The sequence below is a fragment of the Dermacentor variabilis genome, chromosome 2 (assembly GCF_050947875.1).
Source record: "Dermacentor variabilis isolate Ectoservices chromosome 2, ASM5094787v1, whole genome shotgun sequence".
Classification (NCBI taxonomy): domain Eukaryota; kingdom Metazoa; phylum Arthropoda; class Arachnida; order Ixodida; family Ixodidae; genus Dermacentor; species Dermacentor variabilis.
The window spans coordinates 161459051-161477459 of record NC_134569.1 but is presented as its reverse complement, the minus strand read 5'-3'; the positions used below and the strand labels follow the sequence as shown (position 1 = coordinate 161477459).

The 18409-nt window shown below is 43.7% G+C and overlaps 1 protein-coding gene and 1 long non-coding RNA gene across 2 annotated transcripts in view; one reads left to right on the top strand and one right to left on the bottom strand.

Annotated features, from left to right (window-relative positions):
* The window catches only part of LOC142572893 (uncharacterized), a 220090-nt gene extending 203159 nt beyond the window's left edge, over positions 1 to 16931 (bottom strand). The window contains exon 1 of the mRNA XM_075682336.1: positions 16927 to 16931. The gene's annotated coding sequence lies outside the window, so the exon portion shown is untranslated. The remainder of the gene's footprint in view (positions 1 to 16926) is intronic.
* LOC142572889 (uncharacterized) lies at positions 2081 to 7371 on the top strand. The gene is made up of 3 exons (XR_012826157.1): positions 2081 to 2282; positions 7217 to 7282; positions 7359 to 7371. It is a non-coding gene; the product is annotated as an uncharacterized LOC142572889 (long non-coding RNA).
* Positions 16932 to 18409: the final 1478 nt, after the last annotated feature.

Below are 18409 nucleotides of genomic sequence, written 5' to 3'. Positions count from 1 at the left end.
TATATATAGCAGAACTAGACGTGACCTGCCACGATGTGTACACTGAATTGTTTTCCAAGATGCAAGGGCAATTAGTCCAAAAAAAAGAACAACATCACCATGCCAGTGTGGTCTCTTTTCTAGCCGTGATGAACTTTCACATTGTTTACATATCTACTGCGTCAAATGTGCGACCGCAATAATCGCGGCACCTTCCCCCAAGGCTAACCTCAAACCCAGGTGCGCCAAGTTTGAAAAACTAAACCCTCTTAATCTGTCATTGTGTGTTGCCTACAGACCATACACTAGAATTTCTTTCTTGTGGTGCTTTGACATTCAGTACTGATATCCTGTCTAAAGATTGACCGCCAACGCTGAATGACAGGCAGCCAGCATCATTTGCTGGATTGGAGCCCGAATAGGGGACGACAAAGAAGGAGCTTGGCACGAGAACAGCTTTCTTTTCCAAGCAAGGTCAAAGGAGAAAGACCAATGCAAGATCGCTGGCTACAGGCGTATCACACGAGTAACATAAAGCAAATGCAATAGAGACCTATGGTGCACTTATTAGAAGAACTGTCTGTACAAGTTCGACATGAAGCCATAGATGGCGTGGCTTGAAGCGGGCTTCCAGTGATCTGGCTGTGCTGTCACCAATTGGTGAAAAAGCTTCCAGGAAATATTCTTTTCGTTAAATAGACTTTATCTCGGTGTAGTGTGTCCGTTTACTACAAAAATAAAGAGTTCCTTTGCATATTCACAGATGCTCCTCCTTAATGAATTTAAGTCTGCATCGTTGTATAGTTAATGTTGAGGATCAACAAACACAAAACTAGAAGATACAAGTTGCTTTGCCTCCTAAGATTTTTATTGGTCAGGTTGAAGTAATATTTCTTTTAACCAATTCTAGTCGTTTTATTACCGCCTATCTTAGTTACCCGTTTCGCAAGAGAGAAAAAAACTGAAGAGAAAATTCATGATGATAATCAGAAAAATTATGCAACGTTCGTCGTACTGCCGTGGCGTAGAAGGCATAGAAAGACGTGGAGTATGTACGCATGAGGTAAAGATTATTGGTACACGCGTTCTAGTCGTAAATTAATTTTCATCTTTTCAGGCTTTCTTGCGGTGTATTTTTAATTGCAATAGCACACACATATCTGGCGGCTATTGCAATCAGGAGAATCCCATAATTGTCTTACAGATGCTGTAACAGCGTGGCCTATTCAGCGGCAGTAATTAAAGGTGTTGGAATCGTCTTTCTGCCTTTCTGAACCCGCTGTTGCGCACTATGGGGACGACACTTATAACACGTCACTGATTGTGCTTTTATTACGATCCACGGCAGGTTCGCCTGTTTCTTTATCTCCATAAGTGGTCACACGGCAGAGCGCGTGATAACAGCCTGACTGAAGAGACATTGTCTGCGTATCGGTGCACCTTCTGGGTACGTTCCCTTCGACTTCTGCCTCTTGTATTTTCCCAAGAAGCCCTGGGCATGCATATACATGTTTGAAATATAGAACTACGTATTCGTGTGTTCGTGCCACAAGCTGAAAGAAATGTTGAAGAAAACGTTTGCTACGGCGATTTCGTCACAACTCAAGGACCAACTTACATATCACTTTACTATCTGATTCTAGCTCGGTCGCACACTTTACATTGACTCAGAGAAATGGATCTCAGCCCCACCCTTCGACTTCAGTGTCGCAGCACAGCCATCCCTCACCAAAACTTTTGCAACCGAGTGCAGTCAGCGTCTCTCCAAATGCATTTGAATGCGATTGATCTTGCGAAATGCAAGTGCGATTTTGAAGAATCTTTTAATCGTTCAGGAGAAACTTCGCGTGCTTCTCGATAATCAGGAGTAATAAGATGGCGCTGACGACCAGGCGCTGTTGCATCTTTTTTTGAACGAATCTAGGAGTAAGGCATCATGCGTTGTTTCTTAGAGAAGCTAGCGTGACATTTGCCAATTTTCAGGGACACTGAATGCGCTGGAGGGCTCCTACCATGTGACATCAACCTCAAAATGCTGTGGGAAAACTGACATCTGTGGATAACACAACACCTGACGCCCCTTCTCGACCGTGCAGTCCATTTACGCAACCGGAAACTTGTCACCTTGAACAGGAAGGCGACCGTGCCGCCCAGAGTAGATAAATATTCTGACGCCAAAAGAAGGAAATTTATAGCTCCGTACCCTGTAGGCAAAGCCGACTTTGCCAGATCAACGAATTCCAGCTCGCCCAAACCCAGCAGAAAAAGCAGACTTCTTTCATATCTACGGATTCTAGCTTCAGGTAAATCAATTATAATTATGACATTTCTGAAAGCACAAGTTGATCGAAGTTGTTCGAACCACAATATCTACATTAAAATTATTGGTTATTGTTTTGCTCAAGAGGAAATAGTAAGATGTTGATGCTAGATGAATATTCTTTCGAGTTGGTAGTTAGATAAGATAAGGCGCTCTGTTTTCTGTTTTAATGCCACGATGATGTACCCTGAAATCATTATTTCGGTAGAGCCTTATATAATCTAAACATATTAAATCAACAAAGCTAGGAAATATGCTGCTTTATAATACTATGTTTACTGTGAGCAAACCCATTTGTGGTTTTGGTTAATGGTATAACATATCAGTAATGCCCTAGCACAAAGGACCAAAACACAAAAGACAGGCAGACTCCCCCCCCACCCCCTACACTAGTTGACATCTACGTAAACTGCAACATTCTTGAAGTGATTTGATCGTGAGTCCTGTGTCTATGTTTGCGTTGAAGCGTGGATCTTGAGTTATAAATGTACCCATAAAAGGGCAGCATGTTTTTATTGCCCTTTATCTGCTTAATATGCTTCACTTTCAAAGCCGTCTATGCTTTTGTCAACTCAGATGGTAACAAGACTTTATAAAGTTTGCTTCTAATGGCAGCGGTAATTCCGGTCAAGGTGAGCAAATAGAAACGCGCCAAGTGTCTCAATGCGCTGGCTTGCCCGCTAGAAAGTGTGTGCTTTGCCGCTTGTCCGTGCATGCGTCCGTGTCATAGCGGTTTCAATATCGGGCTTTGCACTAGAGCTACTGTGTTCAAATCCTGCCGTCGGTGAATTTTAACGCGACATCGTTAAGCTCGTGTCGCAGAAAAGCCGGTGTCATCGGCGTTGGAAGTGAGCTAAAAATCGCGTAAGGCAATTCAGAAATAAAAACAACTTGCTAGATGGGCTGGGTGGGAATCGAACCAGGGTCTCCGGAGTGTGAGACGGAGACGTTGCCACTAAGCCATGAGTTGGATGGCTCAAAGCGGGACAAAACAGCCTCTAGCGAATGCGGTGTTGCCTTAGAAACGTGCCGTAGAAAGTTATACTGCGGTGTATATCGGTAATTATGAGCATGCCAATTACAGAAGTCGCAGTGGCGAAGTACGTTTCTGCTACATTTCTTCTGCACTTGGCGCACACGCAGAGCCATCTTGCGGCAAACACAGACCCACATCTCGCTATGTACAGCGCTGCCCCGACAGGTGGCGCGCCACTCGCCCGCTTCTCCCCTTCGTCTCGTTTGAGCGCATTGGGGCCGTGCGGGGACCGGTGTGAGGATGCCCCCAATACCCTTGTATTTAATAAGTTTCCTAGCTCTCTGCCCTCCCAACTTCCAGCGTGAGTCACTCGAACCCTCGTGTTTAGGTGACGCGGCTCCTCTTTCCGCTCACAGCACAATACCTAGGTGCAGCGCCTAATGCGGGACGCCTCTGACGAGATCGCTACGCAGTAGGCCGTCTGATCGGAAAGCGTCCCCTGCGATGTGTGCCGTGCCGCTGGCTAGGAGTCATGCGTCTGCGTGGTGCCCCTGTAACAAATAATTACAAAAAAGTTGTGCTGCGGGCTTCGAATTGTTGTATATGAAAACTATGTCATTGTGTGACTCAAGAGCATGCCGAGCGAATGAGTGGGCGGTGCGAACGGTGTGCGATAACGCTATCGCGTTCCACTCTGGAAGGCGAAGCTTAAGCGTCCTCAAGTTTTTTATCAGTGTTTATTAATTATTTATAACGCCGTACTGACGAGCTGCAAAGTCTCAAGGTCGTTTGAAGCCAACAGGACAATAGTTCGGCAAATATATACCCACGCTGGCCGAGCCATATTATGTGCAGTTCTCGTAAAGAATACCGCCACAGCTTTCGCCAGTAGTAATTATAGTATTGAATCTCTATGCTTGAAATGGTCCCCTACTTCTTCGCTGCACCGTTGCTAGATAGCGCCCATATCCCGTTAAACCGGTTCGGCGTTAGAGGTCCCCATATACTTACGAAAAAACACTTCGCACTCGGCAAGGAAACTTTGCTTTAAAAACAGGCCAGAACTTAGCATCGCCAGTTCCCTGAGTATGCGTTACCATAGCTAGTATGTGATTATCGTGACGTCTGGACAGCATCGCGCGATTGTGTCACGGGCTAGCTTGCACACTATCATTTATAAACGTGATGTTTCTATACTTGGGAAAACAAGGGGAAGGCGGGGGAGGGAAAGTCAAGATGATGAGCAAAACGACAACAAGGTAATAGCGGCAGCCAACGTTTCGAAAGTGGGCTCGTTTTGGGCTCGTTCTCGTTTTGCTCATCGTTCCGATACCTGGGATCTTTTACAAACTCGTGAGTTCGAGCACACGTCGACGTGATCGTGTAAGCATAACACACTTCGATTTTTCTGTTTGATGCCTCCGAAGTGGCGATATCGGTTTGTAATGCTGTGAGGAAATGCGTCACCAATGATGCGCTCGAACCTCTGTCTTCCAGAACAGCAGCCCGACTCTCCAAACACCAGAGTAGGATCGGACGCACGCTTCTCTCACCCCTGAGCCCCACTTTAAAACATCTGGCATGTGCGTCACATGTCAATCACTTGCATTCATCACCCATGACAGCTGGCGCTTTGAGGCGCTGCGCGATGCGGCACGGCCTGCGGCATGGGCCTATGTGTTTCGTCGCAGGAAAGCGATACGTCCAAAGTTGTAGAAGTTCGCCGACGATGCTATCCCATTAAAAATGGGATGCAAAGTACTTTGCACCCTTTTCTTATAAAGGTACATTTTTGCAGACGTTTCTTTCTACTTGAGCTGAGCGCAATGTTCTTCCATATAGGGGAAACGCGAATATCATCTTTAGTGATAAAGAAACTAAATATATCTGTGTTGCTGTATAGCCCGATAGCCTACCACATTCACCTAAACAGTCATTCTGTTTGATGGCATTCAAACATGAAGTTAGATGTTTTAGTTAGTGGGAATCTTTTCATTCCCCATAATGTGTACTGCTCTGTGTTTGTGCTTTTTGATATACGGGGTGATCATATACGGGGATCTAAACAGCGTAATTCTTGTCCTTTAGCTGGAAGAGGCGGACATTCCTAGAACGAGAAATCGAAACGCTTATTCAATTAATGATTAATGACGAAGAATTCACTAATTACCTTATTTTTAATTAATGTGCGGCACGTATTGCAATTTACTAATTGTAGGCGTTGAGCTTGCAAGCCGTATACTCTTGAACTGAATATCCAGGATGACACCAGTTCTGAGATATTTCCCAAAGTTTGGGACGAAATACATGGGCGTTCCAGTTGCGTTTGTGTTTCAATGCATAAAAGAGCTCTTTGTTCAAAAAAGTAAGTGGAGCAAGAACACATTATTGCGACGACTTCCATGGCACATATCTCCAAACAGGCGTTATTATGCAAAGTAATTCTAAGTGGATACGCCTGCTAAGGGGATACCGGCTACGATTCGTACATTCGTATGTGTGCGGTAATAAATGTTTAAGAAGGTAATTGGTCATTTTTGTTAATTAGTTTAGTACATGAATGTGACGTCGATGGAAATCTTTGTGGTGTACTGTTTCGATTTCTCGTGCTAGTAAAATCCGCCTCTTCCACTATCTAGCTCAAGGAGAAGAATGATGCCATCTGCCACCAGGTGATCTTTAGATTTTCCATATAGCATAAAAAAAGGTCACTCTGTATGTATTTGTTCGCCAGTTGATATTTTTTACATTGAACGTTTTCATTTTGCTGCGCTGAACCTACGTTTTGTACATCTTTCTTTGAGGCCAGGGTCCCGTTGCAGTAGTTGACATAGGGATCCTCTCCCGCATACCACCTTACAAATAATTGCTTGTTGAACGGATAATAATAATAATAATAATAATAATAATAATAATAATAATAATAATAATAATAATAATAATAATAATAATATGTTATTCACAGTATTTAATTATAACAACCCCAGTTGTATGGATGGTAAAGGATAATTCAATTGACACATAATGATTGTCTACCGTACGTACTGGATAAGTTGACAGCTTTGCCAAATGAAGTACCGGTTCAGGCTAAGCGGTCAGGAATACCGCACTTTTCCTTTTCATCAAGTTTACAAGGTAAGTGCTGCTTGACGTACATTTTACTGTGCGTTTCTGAAACAATTGTTACGTGCCAACACCTGATTTACACCAGCGCCGGCTCGATGTCAGCGATGCTGATGGCGACATGGCAAGCTCAACGAAACGGCAGGGATCGACACAGTAAAAACTGCGCGAATGACGAAGGCGCGAAAGTGACAGCTCCCGTGAACGGCGACATGATATTTCTTTCTGCTCGTTATCCCGTAGCGCTCTTAGGCATGGCACGCCGGAATAAAAGAAGCGCTACGTGGATTTCCAACTGTTCGTGCATCATTTGGTCATTGGAAATACCCTGAAATTCCCGTGGGTAATATTTGAGTGTTCTCGTACCTCATCGTAGTGACGGCTAAAAAGTTCATAAACCCAGAAAGCTTCCGTGATAAGCATGGTTTTATACCATTTCCGATAGCAGTTGATCAGCCTGTGGGAAATGATAACGTTGTCTTGCGCTTTATCCTGTATTGTGCAAAATAAAAACAATGCGGGGGGGGGGGTATTCAAACTTATAGTGCAAAGGAAAAAGACACTTTTGATGACGCTGGCGTGCATGATACCAAAAAGTGAAACTTCAATTTATTGCTCTACGTGCAGTATGTATACGCAGTTTTTCGACAGGCCAGGAGAGCTACCAGATTCAATGCGTCGCTAGCTACCGTATAGCAAATGTCCTACGACGAACGTGTCGTCTTTTTCAGTGCACCTATGAAGTGTTCGGCTCATTCTGCACACTATAGCCACCGTCGGTGTCCTTATTCCATTTGGGCTTTATCCTTGTTTTTCAGGGATAGCCAGTAAAATGAAGTTGTTTTTGTGTATTCTGGCGGTTCTACTCTCATGGAAGATGGCAAGTAAGTAGGAAACGAAGGAGAATCTCAACTGGAACATTGAGTCTCGTAATTACATCAATTGCTGTCTGTGTTTCAGGTGGGAAGCTCGAGTGAGTAGCCGTCCGTAGAACGTCATAGCGTTGTTGCTCAAAAGCTTTCCTCGGAAGCAAGTTGTGCAGAGGCATGTTAACCTACTGAGCACCGACTTGCCCGTATTTTGTTCACACTGTCTTCTTTCCCTTTTCAGTCTGCAAGCCAAAAATGAAAACGTGAACGGTAAGTATTTTTCAACAGAAAGATATAGTGATGGCACCAGGTATACTTGTGAAGCCCACACCTACGAAAGTAAGGTACAGCTTCTCATTGCGCATTCTATAGTGAAAAGTAGGTCACGTATTACAGTTAGTAGGCCACAAAGTGTTTCAATACATTCTTATACAACAATGGTAGTTACGAAATCTTGTGGACAGCTTCTAGCGCTTGGCTAATGTTGACGTCTCACACATTGAAAAAGTGGCAATCGTTGAGAAAGAAAGGGGTCAAGAAAGGACATTATCTCTCGAATGCTGTTCACTGAATTACTAAAAGGATTGAATCCGTAGAACAGAAAGATTTAGGTGTAAATAATAACATAAATCAATTTCTGGGATTTCACGTGCCAATACCACAATCTTATTATGACTCACTTCGTAGCAAAAAACTCCGCAATACCGAAATAATTTGGAACACTTGGAGTTCCATAATCTGCACACAATGCAAGGGTATATTTAGCATTTCGCCCCCTTCACAATGCGGCCGCCATGTACAGGATTTGATTTGGAAACGCAACACCAAAGCCACTAAGCAACCCCGGCGAGTCGGGTGTGTAGATCAACTGGGAATATCACTGTAACCTGCAGTTTGCATACCTCATTCTGCTGTTCCTAAAATTTGGTGATAACTAAAAGCAAAATGATTGAGCACCTTAGCCAACAAAGTGTAAGAGTACACTTGAAGATCAATATGCAGAAAAAAGTAAAAGTAACAATCAACAGAGTAACAATAGAGAAAGAATTCATTGGCAGTCAGCCTCTAAAATCTGTGCAAGAGTGCATTGAACTTATTGAATTAGTTACAGGGACCTGCGCATGAGAAGGAAATTTTCAGGAGGATATAAATGGAATGGAGCGCATACGCTAGGCACTACCAATTAATGACCCGCAGGTTATTGCTATCCTTGAAAATAAAAATAATAATCGCAGCGTTGTAGCAGCACTTCCATATGGGAAAGATATTGACAAGTTAATGAAAAAGCTTAACTAGTAGTTCACAACCGTGCACAGAAGGATGCAACGAGAAATGACAGGCGTAACTTTAACATACAGGAAGACATCGCTGAGGATTAGATATCAAATAGGAGTAGCCTATATTTAGCTCACATTCAGGTAAACAGTTGGGCTGAGCAGGTAGTGTATTGCGTAGGGTGAATAACCGGTGGTCTAGGGGAGCTTAGGAATGTTATCCTAGAAGAAAGGAACTACACTCGTGGATGACAGAGAACCAAGTGATTTGATGAAATTAGAAGAATGGCAGCTGTGAAATGTTTGCAGCTGGTACAAGTCACATATAATTACAGATGGCCTGGACGGCCTTCGTCCTGCAGCGCACATAAAATAAACTGATTATGCAGATGATGATCATGAGAATGCTGACCATGGTGATGGTGCTGTTGCGCCTAAACTAGGGTGTGCAAAAATTGCTTTCTTCTGGAACGATGTCGCTTGTCCAGTAGGCGACCATGCTCAGTCGCCGTTTCACAATAATTAAATAGCTATTTGGCTAAACTCTTACGGAAATATTTATCGATTAAACCTTCAAAAACAGAACCGCCTCGCAAATCTTGCGTTTTGATTGCACCTGCAGACGATGAAGTGGATTCCTACTGGAGGGAACCCCTGGGTTGGCTTTTTGAGCAGATCGGCAAGTGGCTGCAGGTCAAGCATCCAATGCATATGTACTCTGCCGAAGACAGCCTGACGAATCGTGAAGACACTCCTGCACCCCATGAAAACGTGGTGCAGAGTCAGAACGCCGAAAACTAAATATATACATACGCCTTGTTCGTTAGTTAAGCTGTTTTTTCTCAATTGCAAGTAAAAGCTTTCGTAAAACATTCGATAACGAAGCCGGTAGCTTCGCCTAGTAACGTGCCCCGGCCACTGTCTCTCTTGAAAGACTACAGCTTCTCTTTCAACATGCTCAACAATAAAATTAAGCTCCCAGAAACATTTCCGTATAACTCATTTTGGGTACGTGCCATACCTAATTGTCAACTCTTTGAAATGCTATTACTTGAAGAGCTTCTCTTGCTCCTTCAACGACGCCGCCGATTCCGCTTGGAAATGAGACCGTCTGTCTGTTACATCAAATTAGAGGCAGTGTAATTAAGCGAGCATACAACATCACCAAATGAGCTGAAAGAGGAAGGACAAGGGCAGCTAGTCACATTTCAATATTGAAGATATGCCAAAAATTCTCAGAAAAATTAAGCTTACGGAATATTCGAGAACAGGTGTTGTTTTAAAATAGCTATCTAATACACGTTTCTATACTGGAATCACTTCAAGCTGCCAGAGGCCACACTTTGCGAAAATTGGCGTAATTATGCCTTACTGTTTTAGGTACCGTGTGGCGCACTTGCACATTTACGCATTTACGCATGAATGACAGAGCAAGGTTACTCGCATGATTATTTTTTTCGGTTGGCTATTTGATCGTCTTTGGGAAGGTCAGAATGAAGCAACATTGAAATACATTTTCTACATAAGTCAGAAGTTTCACTCAAGAGAAACTTTATACGCGTCTTTTATAAGCTAGAAAACAGGAAGTAGCAATCACCATCACAGTTGAATTGGTCTGGAAACTTGATATTTTTAATGTGACCGGCAATTTTCTTTATGTGGGTGACCAAGTGAACGGACAAGAAACATACATATATATATATATATATATATATATATATATATATATATATATATATATATATATATATATATATATATATATATAACCATTCGTCCATATCATTTTTCACACATATTCTTCACGTACTATTACCTTCTTTGATGTCAGCGTTTCAGTGCAAAATGATAAAATATCTGGTATCCTATGCAAAAGGCCGACAGATAGATATCACTACATGCGCTTTGATAGCAGCCACGTTAAACATTGTAAGACTAGCAATCCCTATAGTCCGGCCTTACGCTTCAAAAGAATCTGTTGTGCGCAGCCCAAATTTCAAGAAGATTGCCGAACGATAAAAAACGCTTCATACAAGCAAAATTATCCACCACAACTAATTGGCCTAACGTCCCGACCTCACCGTGAGAGAGCGCGAAGCTGAGGCATTACCACAACGAAGGGCCGCGGATGCTGAGCTTCAAATGCACCCCACTTCACAGTAGTGGAAGGGTAGTCAATTATTTTTATTTCCTTGTTTTTGCTTCGTAACATAGCAGCAGTTTTGTAATGTTTTCTACTGTCAGCTGATAATTACCTTTCGAACTTCATTTTTTGTGCGTATCATCACGTTGTATGTTCAAATGATGTACTTGCAACGCCATATGTTTATGCATCTATTGGCTGTTCTGTTGAACGATTGACACCCGTTTTCTTCGCCCCTTGTTTTAGTTATTCATGCAAACATATCATCATTCGGTTCATACGCAGATGCATATATGCTGCAATTATGTTATACATTGTATTCTGAAGAAGGAAGGACCTCGGCCGAAACGTAAATAAATCGCTTCACACGCGCGTCTATCTGACTGGCCATATGTGCCCGCACCCAAAACGCTTATATATATATATATATATATATATATATATATATATATATATATATATATATATATATATATATATATATATATATATATATATATATATATATATATATATATATATGTGTGTGTGTGTGTGTGTGCGAATGAAATGCGCGTTGGTTACACAAGGTGATACGTGCATAACCATATACATTGCTATTTGATCGTTGAATTAGAAATATGGTTTTGGTTCCGCCATCTATTTAGAGCAGAAAGAAAAACATTACTTTTGTAACGAAGACAAAGGCAAGACATTCAGTTGGTTAGACGTTTCTACGGTGACGTGGAGCTTACTTGCGAAGCAGGCAATCCGTTCGCAATCATGCGAATAAATTTTTTATTGATGACTCGTTATTTACACTTGGTTTAAATGAGCTTCATTGTTTAATTGCTAGAGAAAAACAGGAATGTTTGGAACAATTAGTATTGAAAGAGTATTGCATAAGTGTGTCGGCGAATACTCTTTCAATTCTAATTGCGTCAAATACTAATTTTCCCTCTAGCAATTAAATACGGAACTCATTGTATTGTAACCAACTGTACATAACAAATCATCAATAAACAAATTTATTCGCATGATTGAGAACGAATTGCTTGGTTCACAATTGGCGTCAACATCATCGCAAAAACATTTAATCAGCTTTGTCTCTTGCCTATGTCTTAGTTACAAATGTATTGTTTTATTTTTGTTCTAAGCACATGCTGGTAACCAAAACCATTTCTGCAATGTATTCAAATAGCAATGTACAATGTTATGCATGTATGACTCTATGAAACCAACGTGCATTTGATGCGCCTTTCCTGTTATAATCTATGACGATATGGGCAATAATTATTAAATAAATAAATATAACTTATATGAACGGAGCAAAAAGAACGGTAAGTACCAACATATATTGACCCCATGAACAACGTAGGCGGTAATCGCAGTTCTTAATTGCATTAACGAAATGATAAATACATGAAAATGATCGAGGATAAAAAAATTACTGCCCGAGCACTCCGTGCCGATGGTTAACCAGCTTAAGCCTGCGGCGCCGGTGTTTATCACTGGGTTAATCTGGACGGTTCATTTGACGACGGCTTGGTAGGCTGCCGGACGCTCGGTACGCAGTTGCTGCTTGCGCTCGGCTGCACGAGCCTGTTGGTGTGCCTGGGCCGCAGCATCGGCACGGCGTAAGCGAGCTCGTTCCCGGTTCTGCTTGCGGCGTTTCTGCTCCTCAGGAGTACGTATGGCGCGTGGCCTACCCATTTCAGAGCCGTAGAGAAACTGCTGCGCGCGCGCTCGGATGCAACGGAGGGCAACAACGTCACCACTGGAGCACCGAATCGCGCGCTTCTGTTTAGGCTGTTTCACTTGGCGCGATTGGGACGAAAGAAATCATTCTGCCGCGCATGTCGCAGAGCTATTTTCGCTTACAGCTTTAACATGCGTTTGCGGCAACGCGATTCCCGTCGCAGCGATGTGCAAGGTTGCCCCCCTGCTGAGGAAGTATCCACGCCTGCATCATGAAATAAAAACATGGGAACTAGTCAATTATTCGAATTTTCGTATTATTATTCGATAATAGAATAAGTACACCATTTTTTAACGTTTAAAAGCGTTGCTACTTTACGACAGCTTGCAGATGCGCCGAGTGAGACACTGCACGACACCGCGAGTATGAGCCTGTGTGGCTCGTACGGGGTCGGTGGGGTGGTTCCGTGTAGCACACTCTAGCTTCGTTGTTACTATGGAAGCCACAACTTTTTTTCCTGGAAGAGTATTTGCTTTTGAAGAAAAAAACGCTTCTATTCAGTGTGCATGTATGAGCAGCTGGCACAGTTTTCAGCGATGAAGAGGTTGACGACGATGGCGATCTAGTGGGTACGTGCCTTATGTTGAAGCGGCGTCCGTCTCCCGACCTGCATAGTGTGCAGCTTCTCCTTTCAAACGAATTGTGTAAGCGGAAGAAAAGAAAAAAAAAAGCTTATGAAGCTGCTAAGCCGCAGGCGCTGGTGGGTACGCCGTATTAAAACATAACTAAAACTGGCGCGCGACATTCCTTCCCAGAGCTACCAACGCGCGCTAAAACAGGAAAGCGCCTTTTTGACAGCGCCTATTTTGACGTCACACATTTCCCCTCCCACATCGCATCGATCGCAGCGACTCAGTGACGGCTCGACCAACTTGCTGGAATCCAGTCGCGGAGAGCCCACGACGTCGCGGCGGTCGCTGAGCGACGGAATTCGCTGTGTCACTGACTGAAAATTGTGCCACTTGAAACAGCCTAGTGAAAGCTGTCAGCGAAAATCGGTCTGCGACGTGCGCGGTAGAACGACTTTTTCCGGCATGATAGTGCCATGTGAAACAGCTTTTTCTCTTCTTTTTTGTCGTTGAAGCGTACCGCACGAGTTTTCAGCTTACAGGCGACGAACGGATTGACGAATTGGCTAGCCATATACAGTTTCGCTGTGAAAAAAATAAATTGGCCTCTGCTGAGATACGAACACACGCTTTCACAATATGCGTGCGACGCTTTTACATATCAATTTCCCGCAACGCCGTTTTGCCATCGACTTTCTGGGGTATATTACGCATGTTTTACCTACTAGGACTAAGCCTGGGAGTGTTAGTCAGCGCCACCACTACCAACCCTTGGCGGTGGATGTGGAACCTCCTTTCTGCCGCAGGCGTAACGCGTACATGGCCTATTTGGATGAAGGCAACTGTTCAATAAGCCCACACATGATTCATGAAGGTATCAATGTTACCGGATTCGAGACCCTCGGTATGCAGTAAACGAGAAGAAAGGAAACCGAGGGGCCCGATTTTTATTACTCATATCATAAGTCAAAAAAGAACGACACCAAGGACAGCACAGGGAATACTCCTGTTGGATTTTAATTGAAATAAAGAACTGATAAATATACAGAAATTAATGTATTAATCCACTTTCAATTCTATTTGTTTATCATTTCTGTTTTCAATAAGGAATTAACCGTAATTTCCTCTATGGTGTCTATTGTTTTGGCTTGTTCTGATATGAGTGCATATATATTTGAATATATAAAGCCAAAGTCAATGAAGCCAAAGAAAGTATAGAAGAAATTAGCTGTGGTTTAAATTGAAACGTAGGGAATAATAAAGAAAACGGACATGAAAGTGCATGAAAAGTCGGTCGGAAGTGAACCCAAAACCTAGGCATGACTCGTGCGTTGCATTACCAGTTGTGCTAGGGCGATGGCTATCAATCCGTCCAATAACACGGTTATTTACGTTTATTGCACCTAGCCGTGGGAATGTCATTTAGCGCCACGCATGGTCAATGTGGGTGGATGTGGAACATTCTTGTTTCTGTGGTTGTACGGTGGTGTCACAGAGCGCCTGAACTTAACAGAGCAGGCATGTGGCTAATAAACCCTCGTATTCTAATTAATGTCATCAAAGGTGCCAGATTCGACACGTTTCGCTATGAATGAACAAGGGAGGAAGGGGAACCGAGGGGTTCGATTTAAGTTATTCGTTATAATATAAAGCCAATAGTCAATGACGCCACAGAAATGTTAGAGCATCGAGGGTTTATTAGCCACCTCACTTCTCCCCGAAGTTCGCCCGGTACATGAAGCCATCGGGCAAAAAACGATGTTCCACAGCCAGCCACCTTGGCTCTGAAGGCCGCTGGTCAACGCTCCCAAGGATAGATCCAGCGAACACAAATACCCAAGTTCATTCAACCTCTTGCTAGCCGTCGCCGTGGCTCAATTGGTAAGAACATCGCAGGCGTAATGCGAAGACATGGGTTCGTATCCCAGCGGCGGCCATTCTTTATTTCATCCATTTTGATATCCACCAATTTATTATTTTTTAAATTTCGATTAGTAAGTACAAGTAATTTCCCCCGTGTTATCATTGGTGTCTTTCTTTGTCGGCTTCTCATGACATGATTAACAAAAAATGGGGCCCCTTCGCTCCCTTTCTTCTTGTTCACTACATAACGAGGGTCTAAAATCCGGCAACATTGATGCATTCAAGTCGCATGCGTTGCTTTGTTGACCTCTTGCCAAATAGTCACCCAAACAGATCACTTACTCGTTACGCCTGCGGCACATTACGCCACATCCGCCGCCAAGGTTTGTCATTGGTGGCGCTGACTGAAACTCTCAGGCATGGTGGAAGAAAAGAGGTTTCCTACGCTGAGGCGAGAAAGCAGCCACTTCGTGTGATCGGAGTGAGCGCCACCGCTAGGGGCAGCACGCGATCAGGGGTCCTTGCTCTCCACCAATGCTGCTATCACAAGCGTGGATAAATTACTACCTCAGTCGGCATTGAAACACCGATCCCTAACGACATGCTCTCTTTCGTTATTCAGACGCCTAACTCTGAGCAGGTGGAACGTTTCAAGCCGCTTGCTGTCAAAATACCGTCATTTGTGACACGAGAGACACGGGTCGTCTGCTCGAGCCGACAACGCGCGATCGGAGGCTGCTCGTATAAACGACCGCAGGCTGCTCTCGTAAACCTCAAGGCACGAGTCCGGCTTCAGCACATGGCTGCTCACATATTTCAAAAGCTGGAGAGAGCCGAAGTAGTTTTCCGGAAACATCGGGAAAATCTGATGCTTACAACCTCACCATTGATGAAAAATGCCTGATAAGCATAGCATTGAATTTCCATGTACTGAACGCAAAGTAGATATTGCAGCGCATCGTTTAGATTACTTTGTTCCGATGATGATGTGGCAGTTCAGCAAACAAAGGACGTCTGACCGCAGCAAGGTGCGCTACTTGAGAAAGCTCGCGAGGCTTGTGTGAGCTGCATGCGCTGTTCTACCAGCTGAGGGGCCAAATGTGAAAGCTCTCGGTGAAAACATCCGCCTGTCGAGTGATCAAATGAAGGCACATCTTCCGCGACTTCTACGCGGCTTCAGATATCTAGCGGAGCACGGTAACGCGAAACCAAACATCTGCTGAGCAACCGACGGCGGGATAGTCGATACCATCGATACTGTCCAAGCTTGCAACGTGCTTGTAACCACGTGCAGCTGCTGAAGGGAACAAAGACGTGCGGGGCTGGCTGTGGTTCTGCCTTGCTTCTAACTTCTCTGTGTTCAATTCTTTGTTTTAGCCATTCAAATATATAACTACCTGTTGCCTTTAACGGGATAAACGACCTGCTTAATTAAAATGCTGGGCATTACTTTTCTGACAATAAAAATAAGCAAAGTGAATGCAGTTTTCTTTGGCTATTGCACTGCTAACACAATTCAGAAATAAATTTAGCACTCCTAAAATTGTGCCTGACACATTGCAGATTGAGCAACGCATGATTTGTACCTGTTGACATCGGTAGAGGCTTATCTAGTGCTCTAGCGCTCATCTGAATGCATGTTACACGGTACTCACTTTGGAACCTTTAATAAGTATGAAATTATATTAGCTGTATGTCTCATAAATATCAAAATCAAAGTCTAATGCAGCCATACGCTGCGATGACAGCTGCCCATAGAGCCCTCAATTAATAAAACACTCATGCTGTCTCGAGTCCAATTAAAGCTCGGGATGTCGGCAGAAATATAAAGTGACGTTCCTCCAACCAAATAGAGTCGTTTTAAGCAGGCGAACGGCACATATGCATCGAAATAAAGCGTCTGTGCCGAGCGCGCCCATAGAAGCGAAAGCAAAGGGAGCCAAAATGTTACGCACGCTGTTGCCGCAAGGGGCAGCTTCTATTATGGGGGCCTAAAGTGAGTCCCACTAAGTGGCCGCGCATCGCGGCGCCATCGGATCACCTTCCTTCTTCCACCGTGTTCCCGGGGTTAGTTGTAGCAGTAAGACGTAGGTACCACCAAACGCGAATTGGAAAACGGTACTGCGGTAGCTCAAGCGTCAGAGCATCGCACGCGTTATGCGAAGACGTGGGTTGGTGCCTAACCTGCAGCCAGTTGTTTTTTCATCCACTTCAATTTCCGTTAATTTATAATTTTCTTTAATTCAAGTAGATGGTAGTAGTAATTCCCCCTATGTTTTCCTTGGTGTCTTTATTTGCTGGCCTCTTATATGAGTAATAAAGATAAGGCCACTCGGTTCCCTTTCTTCTATATATATATATATATATATATATATATATATATATATATATATATATATATATATTGTAACAAAGGAAAAGTGCCGGCTAGCCCCGCGCATTTCCAGCGTATTATATGTAACGAAGAAGTGCCGCTCAATCAGGTGCATAGCCAGCGCTTTACGCACGGGGCCGGTTCTGACTGCTCGCATGCTTTTGAGCGCACCGAGTTCGACCTCGCACTCCATGCGTACGCTGTCAATAACCACCTTGGCAGTATATATAAAGATATATATATATATATATATATACAATCTAACTGAAGAAATATGCGATTGTGCAACATTAAACTAGCCCAGAGACGAAACCATGTTGTCTATATGCATAAACCGGGGGACGGCTTGGCAAATCATGTGTTCAATTTGCTTAAAAAAGTAGAGCTGGAAGAGTCATATCATGCTTAATATCGGCTTTCTGCATAGCCGGCCCCGACGAGGTTCACGAGAACTACAGCGACCCGGCTTACAGGCTGAGGCAGTCAAATACCGTAGACATATTAGTGGCAGTTGAGGGGTCACGCTGAATGAAGACGCACAAAGCGCGCTGGTCTGTTGACCAAAAAGAAGCTTGAAAAAAATTCGATCTTTCCGATATATTGCGGAAGCGGTGGCCCTGAAGCCCTGCAGTTGCTCGAGTTTTCGTCTAGAAAACGCTTGGTAATGATGCCGGCATGCTGCGGCGATATGCGCAACTTGAATTATCAAAGGCGCGTACCTCTATCGACACCTACATTAGGCCGAATGAGTGCAGCCTGGCATAGCTCATGCCCATGCGTGATGTACGGAATGCATGCACTAGGATGGTATTCCATGCCGGTGGTGAGCCAGGTCAGAAGCTGCCCATGCGTGGAGCAATATAGCGGGTGGGATTATATGAAAAACAAATTGAGGTTAAAATCCGAAACATTCACAGTCGGCTATAAGGGGCGCCGTATTAGGAGTCTGCGCATCAATTTTGATCAATTTGGGTTCTTTGATGTTCACCGAATTCTAGGGACGTGAGCGTTCTAGCAATTTCGCCGAACAATATGTAAGCCTTTGTCGCGTCGAAGCGAACCTACAACCTTGTGCTCACAAGCACTAACCTACAGCAATGGCTCCACTGCGGCATGTGGCGGTGGGTTCGCCTGCAGGAATTTGGAGCATTTAGTGAGCACGCTCAGCTCTTCGTTACAGC